Below are 15,057 nucleotides of genomic sequence, written 5' to 3' on the forward strand. Positions count from 1 at the left end.
TTACATGTTCAAATTGTTTATACATGAAGAGTATTTTACAGATGATAAAAATGAAGGCACAGAAAGATTAAATAATTTGTACGTGCTAGCAAGGGACACAGCCAAAACTGGAACTCAGAAGTTTACTTCCAGAGTCCAAGCTCTTACTTGTTACCTTAACAAATTCAGGTATTCGATTTTAATCATAGAAGGCATACTAACATTTAGAAGAAATACTGACAAAACAACTAGGATGCAGGAGGACATTGAGAGAAGGAACGTATTTTAGAAACTGTGCTACGTTAGGCAAGAGTGGATTAGGAGGTTGCATCACGTGGTTAAAAGTAGTAGAGCCTTTGGAGTCAACACTGGATTTGACTATTGGCTGTGCTACTTATGATACTTTGGACACACTGTTTAACCTCTCTGAGCCCCACTTGTAAAATAGGGACAAAAGAGACTGCTTCATGGGATGTTGTGAAACTTAAATGAGATAATATATTTGAAATACGAGGCCAAACACAGTGCCCAGCACATAGGTTAACATGAGTTTTAATACGCTAACTACTTTTTAAAATTATTACTATCATGAGATTAACCAAGAAAACCATACATCTAGTTTCCTAAGACTATTCTGAAAAAAAGGGCAAAATCTCAATTTTCTAAGAAGTGAAAAAGAGGCCTATTTTCTATATATGAAATGTCCTCTTCCTCTGAGCCAACTGTCTTTAATAACAAGTTCAAGACCCAGTTCCTTCATAAGTACCCTAATGATCCAATACACAATTATCTAAATAATCTCTTAACTGTTTATACCACTTTAAACATATTATAATAAAGTATCTTATTCTATCTTAAAACTTTATAACACTCTATTAGTACCTATTGTTATATCTTTTTCCACTGCCTTTTCACCAACTGTTTTATATGGCATCTTGTCTCACTAACTAGACAAATAATGTCTTTTTTCAATAAAAAATTACAACTTTTACCCTTTCTGGACTCAAAATTGCTTAGCACAGGGTAAAGTAGATACAAAGTTTTCCTTGTTCAATTTTAAATGTTTATGAGGGAAATACAAAAAGACTGATGAGCTAGAAAGATTACTTTCAGGTAAAACATTTAATTTTTAAATTCTTAAGTGTTTAAAAGAAAAAATAACTTTAATAACTTTAACTTTTCTTATTTAAAAACTAGGGAGGGGCACCTGGGTAGCTCAGTCAGTTAAGGGTCAGACTTGGGCTCAGGTCATGATCTCATGGTCCATGAGTTTGAGCCCCATGTTGGGCTCTGTGCTGGCTGCTTTGAATTCTGTGTTTCCCTCTCTCTCTTTGCCCTTCCTCTGCTCTCGCATTCTTTCTCTCTCAAAAATAAATAAACATTAAAAAAAAAAACACTTTTTTTTTTAATAGGGAAAAATACTATTAGGGTAAAAAGACGTTTTTTTAAAGGGTAAAAAAGTTTGTTTTAAAAAAAGATTTTATAAAGTGTCTTAGAATAATTTCTAAAAGTGAAAACAAAACAATCATGTATATTAAAAAAAAAAAAAACTAAACTGAACTACAGTATGTCTAAGAGCAAAGGTACAACAGAGGATACCTGATTCATGAACACTTAGTTAATGTGTAACATTTACTGAAAGAGAAAGAGACAAATTCATAAGCACATAAAATGGTTAAGTGGAAATTCAAAACATTTATAAAAGTCTACTTCTTGTCCTTAGCACTCAATGTTCCACTAGATGCAGTTCCACTTATTAACTTGTACTGAACACAAGGCTTCAATACCAGCTACTTTTTTTCCCCCCCAATCACTACAACAATAGCCTGGAACTACCTTATGTGGTCTGAATCTAATTAAATAAGAATACCATAATCTACCCACTGCAATCATTCTTAAAACACTAAGACTGCTATGAAAATACAACTTGCATATTTCCTTTTCTTAGAAATGATCATTTAGTTGTAACTAATTTTCTTAAAAATCTGAAGAAGGCTTAGATTAAACCAAGTGTACTTCCCCGAGTGAAGACTTGCTTTAAAAGCTTTGTGCAATTTTTTTTCAATATCAAATGTGATAAGAATTCACACTATGCAGACTTATTTCATTCAAGACTATTTTACACAGAACAAAATCATTCTTATAATACAAAAAGAAAAGTGTGAGGACAGTGGCTTGTTCACATATGACATCTATAAGACAATATCTATGGCATAACAGTTTAGGGTATGGAGTCCAGAGCCAAACCCTCAGTTTAAATCCTAGCTCCATCATATCCTAGGCTCTGGCTTTAGGCATGTACCTTTACCTGTTGTGTGCCTTGGCTACCCATTTGGTAAAATAAGTATAATAAAAGTATGTATAAGAAGGGTTGTTGTGAGAATTAAATAAGGCATTACACAGAGGCCTTAGAACAGTGCCTGGCTCATAGTAAATGCATGCCTGTAAATGTCAGCTACTGCAAAAGTCACAACTTAAAATGCGTATCCCAAAGAATACACCTGAAGAATAATTTATGTTTCAGACTAGAACTCTTATTTTTTTGTCCAAGTTTCTCCCTACAACATGCACGTAGTTAAATGCATGCAATTTAGTGGAAGCTTTTTTCTTTCCGCTCATTTTCTAGTTGCTAATTTTGTAAAGCAATACTAAACTCCAACAGTACTATTTTCTCAAACATACCAATCTTACAATGCTCCATACAGAGATGACCCATTCTTCAGAAAGTAAAAAGTAGAAGAGTTTATGGAAATGGAAATTCTGACTCTCAAACCAGGAATACAATCTCTAGTTGGGACTGCCTTATTAAAAATCCATCTTGTGTGGGCAAATATCTCACCATGGATGGACAAATTTGTTCTAGAGGATTTATTGTTATCGATGTTCTAAGGCTCATTTCACTCAACCAAAAGAGCCAAATTGTGCACTGAACTAAATGGTGCCATACTTATCTAGAATCTAATAAATAAAACATTTTGAACTAAAATTAACCTAGGAATGACAACATTTCTGGGGCGCCTGGGTGATCCAGTCGGTTAAGTGACTGACTTCAGCTCAGGTCATGATCTTAACCGTGTGTGGGTTTGAGCGCCGCATCGGGGTCTGTGCTGACAGCTCAGAGCCTGGAGCCTGTTTCAGATTCTGTGTCTCTCTCTCTCCCTGCCTCTCCCCGGCTTGTCCTCTGTCTGTCGGTCTGTCTATGTCTCTCTCTCTCAAAAATAAATAAAACATTAAAATTTTTTTTAAAAGAATATTTCTAAAAACACTGTAAAAATCAATTGAATAATACCACTTGACAAGAATTTCTAAACTTCACGAAATTACATACAAAATTGTGTGTATTTTTTTTCTTTAAGTAGGCTTCTTTAAGTACCCCCACACAGGGCTAGAACTCCACCCTGAGATCAAGACCTGCTGAGACAGTCAGACGCTCAACCAACTGAGCCATCCATAAGCCCCTGTGCAGTGCATTTTTCTAGGAAGGTGATCCAATGCTTTCCTCAGGTCCTCAAAAGGGACTGTAATTCCAAAAAATTAAGAATCACTGCTCTTTACAGTTACAAATTTCTTTCTTTTCTTACGTTATTAGTTTCAAAAAGAACCTATGTATCTAAAATTAGGCAATATAATTCTTAATCCATTCCAATGTCACATTTCCCAAACAACCTTGGATGTGTGTAACATTAATTCACAACTACAAAAACACTTCAGGTTATCCAAAAGTTCTTAGAGTCTACAAACCTTCCCCAGGTCTATTTAATCAAGAGAGAGAGCACAGAAGAACCACTAAAAAACGATGAGTAAACTTCAGCCAATCCCAGAACAATCAGTATGTACAGAAAACGTAGGACGGTATGATAGAAGAGCAAGGCTCTGATTATTGATTGAATACAGTTACAATTAGCGACAAACACAATCACATTTCAGTTTTCTGTAGTTAGAAAGCAGTTTTGGAGAAAGGATTTATCACAGACCATCACTGCAACTTCAGAAAGACGAAATAAAATTAGTTGCTTATGCTCACATAAAAGTTCATAATGCCCACAAGCCCACGCAATATTTTGATTTATTTTTCACCTGCCCTGTAACTTGACCTCTCATCATAATAACTTATTAGCAAAGACATACAACACTTTTTGACATTTCCTTCGAGGAATAGACGGCAACTGGTAACTATCCTTAAAATAATCCAATCCTGGTTCAATGACAGTAGCTTCCAGTTAAAAACCTATGAACCTTTAAATCTGGCAACAGTTCAAATACAAACAAAAAAATCATAACCAAACTAAAATGAACCAAAGTGATCCTGAGGTTTGCTTCCTTCCCTCGCCCTTGGGGCCCGCACCTCTTTGTGCACAAGGCTGTGAGTGTCCTCTGACCTCAGACCCCCGTTACCGGACCTGGCACGACACCCTGTCGCAAGCCTCAGGGGAGCTCCTGCTCAGCAGTGGAAACGTTGGCGGATGTGGATCGGCGCGATCCCCGAAGCAGCCGTGACGCCAGGCGTTATCCAGACGGGCCCGAAACGAAGATCACGGACGCGCCGCCACCACAGACCGGGCCGCAGGCTGACGGGGACCAGCGGAGGCCGATGCCACGGTCGTAGCTTTCGCCTGTGTTCCACCTCAAGGCCCGAGGGCCGGCGAAGAAGACAGGGAGGAATAGGCAGACACACCTTGTGGGGACCCTCGGCGACCGGTTCCTGCGTTAGCGCGACGCCCGTCGGACTCTCCCAGCATTCGCCGCCGCCCCTCCTCCCGCCCCAAAGCCACCTCCACGTTCCGCTTCAACGTGGCAGCCACAGCCCCTCCCGGACGGCCCGCGGACGCTTCCGGGAGCGACGTCTCGCCCCGCCCACTTCGGCGCGCTCCCCTCCACGGCACTTCCGGGAGGGTAGGCAGGCTGGTGTGAGGAGCGTGTAGTTGGCGCGTGTTTGTGAGGTTGGGAGGACCCGTACTGAAGGGTGGCGTACAGGTTGAGGATGCGGTGACCCGGCATACGCGAAAAGAAAAAAAACAGGTCCTGCTGTGCTGGGTGTAGCTATCTGTTCGAAGAACGGCCGAGGCCTGCAAGAATGCCACGTAGATTTAGTCCTGCGAGACATCGGCAGCCTCCGCGACACTGCCAACACCGGACAAATCACTTGGAAATGGGGCTGCACGGCCCTAATTGCAGAAACTAATTTGTGATTGGGTTGGTTAAAAGTTGGTTCTACAGTATTGCTTTTGAGGACTTCAAAACCAAGTGATCTGACTATACCCGATGTCTGTTGTGGACGGTGTTGTTACTCCAGAGGCATAGTGGAGCCAAGTAGTCCAGTTAGCATCATATGGCACTATTTAAGATGTACTAGGGTTTGCCCTTAGTCACTGGGCTTCGCCAGACCCTGGCTTCGAATTAGTGTATTGTCTGGATACACTAGATTGTCTGGATGTTGTTTTTAGTTTAGGAATTGTTTTACAGCAAAGTAAAACCAGAGGAAAAGTACTTATAAACAATTGGAACCTGGATTCAACCCAGGTCTCCTAACTTCTAGGCCAGTTCTCTTCCCATTACACCAAAGAGTCAACCATCTCTTTCAAGTTTTTTCTTAAATTTTCTTTTTTACATTTATTTATTTTTGAGAAACAGAGTTAAGACAAAGCGTGAGCAGGGGAGAGGCAGAGAGAGGAGACACAGAATCGGAAGCAGGCTCCAGGTTCTGAGCAAGTGGTCAACCCAGAGCCTCATGCTGGGCTTGAACCCACAAACCATGAGATCATGACCTGAGCCAAAGTCGGCCGCTCAACCAACTGAGCCACCCAGGTGCCCCTCAAGTTTTTTCTGAAGTGCCTTCACTTCTAGGTATCAGAGTAGGCACATTTTTGCGCTCCCACTGCACGCTTTCATACACCCTTTTAGTGTCTTATACTTACAGTTCAATTTGAAAAGGAAGTTTATTTCTCTAGTACAGAAATAGACCAAACGGATTACTTAGGCCACAGCAGCAAATTTCTACTGTTCTACAAATCCATTTTTACTTACAGCTGCAAGGACTAGTTTACCTATAGATGCCAATGAAAAATCCGACTTAGAAGCGGGCCCATCACTTGAATCAACCGAAAACTTAACTCCCTACTGCCCCAACCCCAGAAGACCCCCGACTACCTGTAAATGTACATCAGTATGGAGAAAGGGCTCATTAGAACAACTTACCAAAAAACTCAAATGATTCAAGCAGTGGTTACATTCTTTGGTATCATTTAATGTACTAGATGTTCCTATTGCAGAAGTCAAACTACAAACTTCCCTGCTTCCCACCACCCAGTTTTGTAGACTGTGAGGTATGAACAGTATTTCATAACTGGAACACAGCCACTTTCAATGGTCTCTGTATTGCCTATGGCGGTTTTTGTGCTACATAGACAAAACTGAGTAGTTGCTAGAGACCATTAAAGAGTCTGCAAAGCCTATTCACTGTATGGCTGTATTTATAAAAGAAGTTTGCCAATCCCTATCTATTAGGATTTGCCTACAAGTCGAAGTATGAGACATACAGTTTTGTATAAATTTTTATTTCAAAGCCTTGTTATAGTAGCATGCATACAAAGACAGTATGAAAACTGTCATAATATAACTGGTAATCTAAGGGAAAAGCGTATTTGTTTCTAGACTTGATATATCTGGTTAAATATAAAGAGTTCCTAGTTTGTTTTAAATGCAGGGAGTTCTCACTTGGACTATGAAAGCTGAAACCGCGCAAAGCAATCTTAATCTATGGTATTAACAATCTGATTGTTCTATAACCTTAAAATTTGTCCAAACATTAGAAACTGATTTTGGTTGAAATATAAAAAATAAAACACTCAAAACATTAGAAACATTGAAAATTAGGATGTTTTATTTCTTTATAAACAAGTCTCGAGTAGTTTGAACAGTGCTTGCTTTCTCATATAACTTACAATATGGAGCAAGCATCTTTCCTATGCCTTGGCAAATTGTCATCTTTTCGGAGTTTGATCTGTTTCTAACGTTTAATGCTTTGCACAGTGTCATGAAACATCTGAGAGTTCCTTTAATGTGGTTTTTCACCTGAATCACTTCCTCCAAATGTATTCATCCTTCACAACACACAACTGCTTTCATTTATAACTATGTTCACCTTCCCTAAATTCTTCTGGCTGTATATCCAATTTTAGTGTATGTGCTGCTGAAGCAGCACCTTCTGGCTGTATATCCAGAACTACTTCCTGAATGGCAGCAATGTAAACATTCCCATAGTCATATCTTCTAGAACTCCATTTACATTCCAGCCGAATCCTATGAAGTTTTTGCACAGTAGTCTCATACCACTGTGCAAAGCAAGGACTGCCTGTGATTCTTGGAACATGGGTGCAAATTTCCCAGTAGCATCCTTATCTGAACATGCAGCTTCACCAGTGGAACATTATTCCATTCACGCCGACCTCCAAACGATGCTTAACCTTAACCGACCGAGCCACGCAGGCGCTCCAGACTTCTGAACGATGAAACCAGCCTTTCCCAGCAAAAAAATGTTCTTTTTTAGTCTCCTGGTAATTACCATTTTCCTTCAGTGCAGCAACTAACCTCAACACTCTGGCCTGAATGCTAGCCAAACTGATTAGGATTTTTTATTACAGTCCTCCATCCAAAGTAGAAGCAAGCACTCCATTTCACCTGTAAGTGGCTTTCTGTTCCTAGTGTAATTTAAACTAAAAAATGTTGAAGTAACTTTACTTTGCTTTTTATATTCCTCGAACTTTTAAACCACAGTTTCTACTGCAGCTTTATGTAGGCCTGGGTCTCGTCTTGTCTTCACTATGCTGTCGCCATTTTCAAATCCAATTTCACTTCCAGTGTTAAAAATCACTTGTTTCTTTGCTGCCCTGCCAATTCCCTCTTCTGATTATCCAGTTTTGTACAATGTTGCATGGGTTTATTACTGGGAAACAAGTAAGCAATACAACTACATGCTTTACTCTGTGAACTAATAGATGTTTAGTGATCAATCACCAAGAGACTTTGAAAGATGTGATGTAACTGGTTACTGACCATGATGCACATCTTTTATAATGCATAATCAGTTGTGGAATAAAGAGCTAGCAACAAAACTTATGCAACAATTCAGTTACTATTGTAACTGAAATCACAACTGTGTTGTAGGAGGATTGGTGTTATTTAACTAAACTGTGAAAACTGATCTTCATGTATAATGGAACGGTGCAAAGTAAGGCCCACCTGTATCTAAAAAGAAAAACTTGCATTAGTTCACAAAATAATCAACTTTTAATCCAATTTAGTTAACTACTAGCCAAACTTAACCATAGATCAAAATAGAAACTGAAGATTTTCTAAAGGAATGTTAGTTCCAGAGTGAATTCCCACTGGAGATGGAAAAATGTTTGGAGACAATGTAATACAGAATTCTTCAAATTAGCATTTGCAGACAGTCCAAAGACATCCTTTTGAGAACTTAGGCCCCTTCCCTCATTTCAACAATTTTGAGGTCTGCAAAAGAGTAAAGTTCTGGACAACTCTACTGTTGTCCTGATTGTAAAGCTTTATAATCATCACAAAGCACAAGACTGTATGTATTTACAACTTATTCCACACCAGCCAATACCATGTTTTCTCCTGTGTAACAGTAGCATCCATCCCATTAATATTTTAGTTTTGTCTTTGAATGCACTTATTTTGTAAATCTTTTGATTAAGGCCCGTAAACAAAATTTATATCAACTTTTATGTTTGTAGAAATTTATGAAATAGAAAATAAACTTAAATCAATACTGAGTATTTGCAAGAATTTTTCCTCTTTATATTCCTCAAATTTGAAACACCCCAAGACAACATGCCTAATTAGTGACAGATTAATCTGGTATTAAATTTGAGATTCTCAGCTTCTAACCACCTACTTATCTACTGTTCTTGAATAAAGATTAAGTTATAGGATGGTCATTCAGTGGCATATCAAAGAGTCATTTATAGGACATACAAAAGTTCAGCAAATTTAAACCCTGGAATATATGATCTCTAAGAATCTCAGAGGCTGAATTACACCATTATTTTTGAGAAAAGATAATCATCAAGGTTAAAAGTCCTGACCCCAGCCACCCAATTGCCTATCCTGCATCAAATCTATTGATTCAGAAAATTATCTTTGAAACCATATTCTTGTTATCTTTGAAAAATGAAAAAATAAGGAAAAAAATTTAATTGAGTACAATGTCCACATTATGCTCAAATATCAATTTTTTGCTCAAATCTGATGGTCCGTTCTTTCGTCAAAACTAGCAAATTTATAAACCACTTACCTTACTATATAAATGTTCAAATTCTTTATCAGATAAATCTGACAAAAACACCCTTCAATTTCATTCCTAAAACAGGAACACATTTACAAGTAAATCAATATACAAAAAAATTACATCATATCTATAATTTTTTTCTCCCACTAGGATTTTCTTTTTCCATTATGTCCTCATCCACATACATTAATCACAACAGATCATGATGTGAACAGCAGTGGAAAAAGTTTAATCATTGGACATTTATATTTTCTTCCTATTTTCAACTTGAGCTTTAGTCATAAGTTTTTCATTGTTTAGCCCTTTTTAAAGAACACAATATATACACATTTCTATAAATTTTAATTTTCATGAACCGGTAACACCTCCAATTTTACTTCCAATTGGAAAAATCATACCAAAGATAATCTCAAGTGTATCATTTAACTACTTCGCACAGATTACCTTATGCTAACTTAGAAATGTCGTTATATTAAGCTTGACATGGAAAGGGTAACCATACCTAATACAAACACATCCCAAAACCGGTTGTATCTTGTTTTTTACGTAATGTTTTTTGTTATTACACAAGGTCTCCAAAATAACCAGAAGCACTTAAGCTTTAAAGGAAAAAAGTTGTCACTGCTAACAAAGAACTTTTAAGCAGCAATTAAGGGAAAAGAAGACTCAAAAGATTACAAATCTCAGGCACAAATTAGAATTCTACCAATTAGGGGCATTCTGCTCAGAATGCCCCAATTAGGGGCTTGGCAAAGTCTGTATTTTGCACATCAAGAGAGATAAAAGACCGTGGTGGGAGGGGGGAGCAACAGAAAGAAAAGGAAATATACTCACCAAACTGGATAAATATCAAGCTTTTGAGGAAAAGGACAAATCACTCTAAAGCTGCTGCTGTGTATTTATACCTTTATTCCATCCTGTGTTAAATATATGTGTAAGTGCCTTTAAGTAATTGGATTGCATTCCTTAGAAAACTCTAAACAGAAATTTCAACCATTCCAAGTCAGTCTGCACCCCAAGCAAAATACCAGGGATAGGGGTACTCAATTTCTATCTATAGTCTACTTCCAGCTTCTCTAACCACCTTCACCTAAGGAAGAGTTGGGAGAGGAGAAATGGGTCCAAGAAAAAAAAAACATATATGATCAAAGTCCAATATTCTCTATCTATAAAATAAGCTTTCTTATATATTCTCTAGAAAATTTCCAAAAGGAGTGGCATCACTTATGGAATTTATATATTCACGGGCAAGAAACCGTGCATCTTAGAAAAGAGAGCACTTATTTGAATACATATGCTCTCATACTTCTCATTATCTGACCAGAGGGTCTAATGTTAAATCTCTTGATTCAATAAATTGAAGCAGTTTAAAAAAAAAAAAAAAAAAAAAAAGAGTAAAGGGTGATAGTCAACCTCCAAGATGGTCCCCAATGATCTCCCACCTCTTGGTATTCACACCCTCATATGTGCCCACTTACATGTTAACTTGGCATTTCTCTCTTGGATCATTCCCTCTGGGGAAAGATAGTTGTCATGTTGTGACAGTTCTCAGGCAGCCTATGGAGAGGTTCTCATGGTGAAGCACTGAAGTCTTCAGCCAACAGCCATCAAGAAACCAAGGCTTGCCAAGTGAGAGCCCAGAAGATGATGTCTCTCTGCTTTGCCCTCCTCCCACTGTAAGATAAGTGTTGTTGTAAACTACTAAGTTTTGAATAACTTTTACATAGCAATAAATAATTCATAGAGGGTCACAATCCATATTCAAAAAGCAAAATGTACAACTTATGAATTAGCTGGAAAGGTCTGAAGTTTTAGGAAAGGGTCAGATTCGGGAACAGTTTTTAAGTTGGTCACCAATAATTTCAAAACCCGAAGGCTTTCTGAAATGAAACGGTGAAAAATTCAGCAAGAATATAAGTCAGTTACCAGAAATACATTTTAATACAACAGGACAATAAATAAAGGTTCTAGTAGAAATAAGAATCTGACAAAAGAGGAGGTGTTCAACAAGGAAGATACCAGTCCTAGAAGGCAAAAAGTCTATTTGCTTTCCTAGGGTTGTTGTGAGAAATACATTTGTTTATAAAACAAACTTGTGTGTCTATACAATGCTTAGCACAATGCCCGGCACGTAGTCGTTCAAGAAGCATTAGTTGTTATTTTTTCTCCAAGTGACCAAATTAATAAAATTCTGTAACAGGAAATTAGATTTCACCGAAGTCTTCATAAATCTTTACTTAGATAATCCGCCATTTCCAACTCACTACTATTGTTCTGGGAACACTTAATACATTTAAAGAAAGATATACTACCTCCCCTGTATATCTGGAGTGATTATCTTTGAAGTCCCAGGAATCTTTTTCCAACATCTCCAAGAACGTAATTCCTAAAAAGAGGTATTTTCTTTTATATTACAATGCACAACAGTCCATGCATTTTCCCAATATCTTTAATACAGTTTACATATCCTCATTAACGTATTCAATAATCACAACGGTTCATTATGTGAACAGCAGTGAAAAGGTTTAATCACTGGATATGAAGTTATTGGAAGAAGCAAAGATAATCAAATGATTAAATTGAGAACCTCAATGTCACTATTAAAACAGTAAAAAACAGCAACAAAAATGCACAAGTTATATATGAACATAAAGATACATAACTACAACTAAAAAAAAAGCATGCTTTTATGAGGAATTACCTATTTCCCTATCCAGGAGTACATTAAGAAAACCTAGACCCCTTGTGGCTTCCACAAAGTGAGTTTTCATTTAACCAGTTTACATTTAAGTACATCTGTTTTGCAGCAGAGCAGTTTTCAATAACTCATTTGTAATTAATAATTACAAGAATGCTTTCAGAATAATGTGAGAGCCACGGTTTCATCTATCCTTGGGCAGCCACAATATCTGGAATCCACTTAAACAAAAGAAAATTAAAATAAAAAACCCTTCCCTCTGAACTCTGATGCTGAACTGGCAGCAGGGGTACTTTCAACTCTAACTTAAGAAAATGAAAAATGAGATTGGGGCACCTGGGTGGCTCAGTTGGTTAAGTGTCTGACTTCAGCTTAGGTCATGATCTCGCGGTTCATGGGTTCGAGGCCCATGTTAGGCTCTGTGCTGACAGCTCAGAGCCTGGAGCCTGCCTAGGATTCTGTGTGTCCCCCTCCATCTGTCCCTCCCCCACTCATGCTCTGTCCCTCTCTCAAAGATAAACATAACAAAAAAAAAAAAAGAAAATGAAAAATGAGAGCCTGCACCTGGGGCTTCCCTCCCCAGCTACTCCCACCTGCCCTCTATACCATTTAGCAGCTTATGAGCTCAGAGCTCCACTTCCTATCTGTAATGTCTAGCACCCAGCAGGCTTGCTCTTTTAATATACCCTATGGTAGTGTCCATTTAAGTTACCCTTAAGGGGTGAGAGGAGGGCACAGGAGTACTTTCCAGGTACTGATTACTATTTTAGAGCTTATCCAATTGCACAGATTTTGAGTACTCAATGCTTTTTCTTTTTCCTACAAGCACTACTTTCACATGCATAATTTTGCTGAACATGAGGTATTTTTCAGGGACATGTATATTACAGCAGAAACACATGTATCTATTTGTGTGGTAGAGACTGAAAAGACAAATTCACCTTACACATTGGTCTCTACATGCAAGGAGCATCCTCTAGCAGGTTCCCTGCAAACCTGGAGTCCTTAAAAATCAGGCAACCACCACAATGAAATACCACTTCACACAAGAACGTGGAGAAAATGGGACCCTCATCCACTGCTAATGGGAATGTAAAATGGTCCAGCCACTTTGGAAAAACAGTTTGGCATTTCCTTGAGGTTAAACATATCACTTAGCATATGACCCAGCAATTCCACCTTGAGGTATATACTCAAAAGAAATGAAAACATATGTCCATACACAAACTTGTACACCAATTTTCACAGCAGAATTATTCATAATAATCCCCCACAATGGAAACAACCCAAATGGTCAACTGATAAATGGTTAAATAAAATCATCATAGCAGTATATACATACAATGGAACATCTTTTGACAATTAAAAAAAAAAAAAATGGAAGTACTCAGGGCGCCTGGGTAACTCAGAAATGTCTTGATTTTGGGTCTGGTCATGATCTCACAGCTCCTGAGTTCCCCGCACTGGGCTCTGTGCTGACAGTGTGGAACCTGCTTGGGATTCTTTCTCTCTTCCCCTCCCTCTACCTCTCCTCTGTTTATGCTCTAAATCTCTCTTTCAAAATAAATAAGTAAACATTCTAAATGAAAGAAGCCACTTGCAAAAGGCCGTATATTAGTTTTTGATTCCATTTATATGAAATTGTATAGGCAAATCTACATAGACAAAAAAAATTAGTGGTTTCCAAGAACAGAGGATAGGGAAGATATAGGGAGTGACTGTTAATGAGAATGGTTTTTTTGGGGGGGGGGAGGGGTGGTGATGAAAATGTCCTAAAATTGATCATGGTGATGACTGCACAACTCTTGAATATACTAAAACCCACTTAACTGCATACTTTATATGGGCTAACTGTATGGTGTAGGAGTCATATCTCAACAAAACTGTTACCAAAAAAACAAGGCAACCAATTTTTTCCTTAAAGATAAAACTGTTATGTATTTCTATTTAGCCTCATTTGGGTCTTAACTGGTTGAGTACTAAGAAAGTTTCTAATAGCCTAACAGACTGAAGGTAATTTTAATCCAGATCCTACCCTTTGCACGTCTAACATCCAAGCAAGCACACAGCCCATGGTTCAATTTTCCCCAAAGTCATGGACTATCCTTAGGCCACATGACTTTTAAGAAAGGGACATATACGGGGCGCCTGGGTGGCGCAGTCGGTTAAGCGTCCGACTTCAGCCAGGTCACGATCTCACGGTCCGTGAGTTCGAGCCCCGCGTCAGGCTCTGAGCCCCGCGTCGGGCGCTGGGCTGATGGCTCGGAGCCTGGAGCCTGTTTCCGATTCTGTGTCTCCCTCTCTCTCTCTGCCCCTCCCCCGTTCATGCTCTGTCTCTCTCTGTCCCAAAAATAAATAAAAAACGTTGGAAAAAAAAATTTAAAAAAAAAAAAAAGAAAGGGACATATACAAAATCTCTGTTAATCTCGTTCAAACAAGATACAAGCATATTATAATGGAAAGCAGATGTCAATAAGTAGTACCTTTTGGCCGGAATCTGGACCAAGAAAACAACGAGGGGAAAAAGACGCAATCTGGCTTGGAAACGTTGGAATCACCCTCGCCTACAGGAAAAGGAAATGAAAAAACTGAATGAAAAGTACAAACTTTTCTGGTTTCTTTAATGGGCCTCCAAAGTAAGCAGGAGAAAGAAGCCACTTAATATTCTAAGTGTCTCTCCAAAGACAGAAATTATGCCCTATTTTGGCCCCATTTTGTTTCTTCCATGACAATTGAAATCTCATACCGTAAACATATAGAGCTTAACAAAGACATCTTTTGAAGACCTTCTCACTTCTTGAAAACTATCTACAATGCGCCACATCCCAACCCAAATCATTTCATTGCGCTTTCTGTCCTGACCCTCTTACTAATTATATTGACGATTCCCCACTAGACATGTGGTGCCCCAAGGATCTTACCTTGTTTCCTTAATTGCCCCACAGTGACAAACGGTCTTGTAGAAAAGGTTCGTTGAATTAAAAACGACGTATCCCCGTATTAACACTCTTATTCATGCTCCTCCGGGGTCACATATCTAAGGCCAACCATCCCAACAGCTCCTGTAATACCG

General features: G+C 38.4%; 2 protein-coding genes across 33 annotated transcripts in view; both read right to left on the minus strand.

Moving 5' to 3' along the window:
* The window catches only part of SEC31A (SEC31 homolog A, COPII component), a 71,371-nt gene extending 66,598 nt beyond the window's left edge, over nucleotides 1–4,773 (minus strand). For 15 of the 32 annotated variants that reach the window (XM_060654741.3, XM_060654735.3, XM_060654733.3 and 12 more), the window contains exon 1: nucleotides 4,655–4,771. The gene's annotated coding sequence lies outside the window, so the exon portion shown is untranslated. The other 17 variants (XM_060654726.3, XM_060654722.3, XM_060654723.3 and 14 more) reach the window with 5 other exon arrangements.
* Nucleotides 887–15,057, minus strand: part of LOC132692355 (placenta-specific gene 8 protein) — a 194,158-nt gene continuing 179,987 nt past the window's right edge. The window contains exon 5 of the mRNA XM_078445980.1: nucleotides 887–897. The gene's annotated coding sequence lies outside the window, so the exon portion shown is untranslated. The remainder of the gene's footprint in view (nucleotides 898–15,057) is intronic.

The sequence above is a fragment of the Panthera onca genome, chromosome B1, assembly GCF_046562875.1.
Source record: "Panthera onca isolate mPanOnc1 chromosome B1, mPanOnc1 haplotype 2, whole genome shotgun sequence".
Taxonomy (NCBI): Eukaryota; Metazoa; Chordata; class Mammalia; order Carnivora; family Felidae; genus Panthera; species Panthera onca.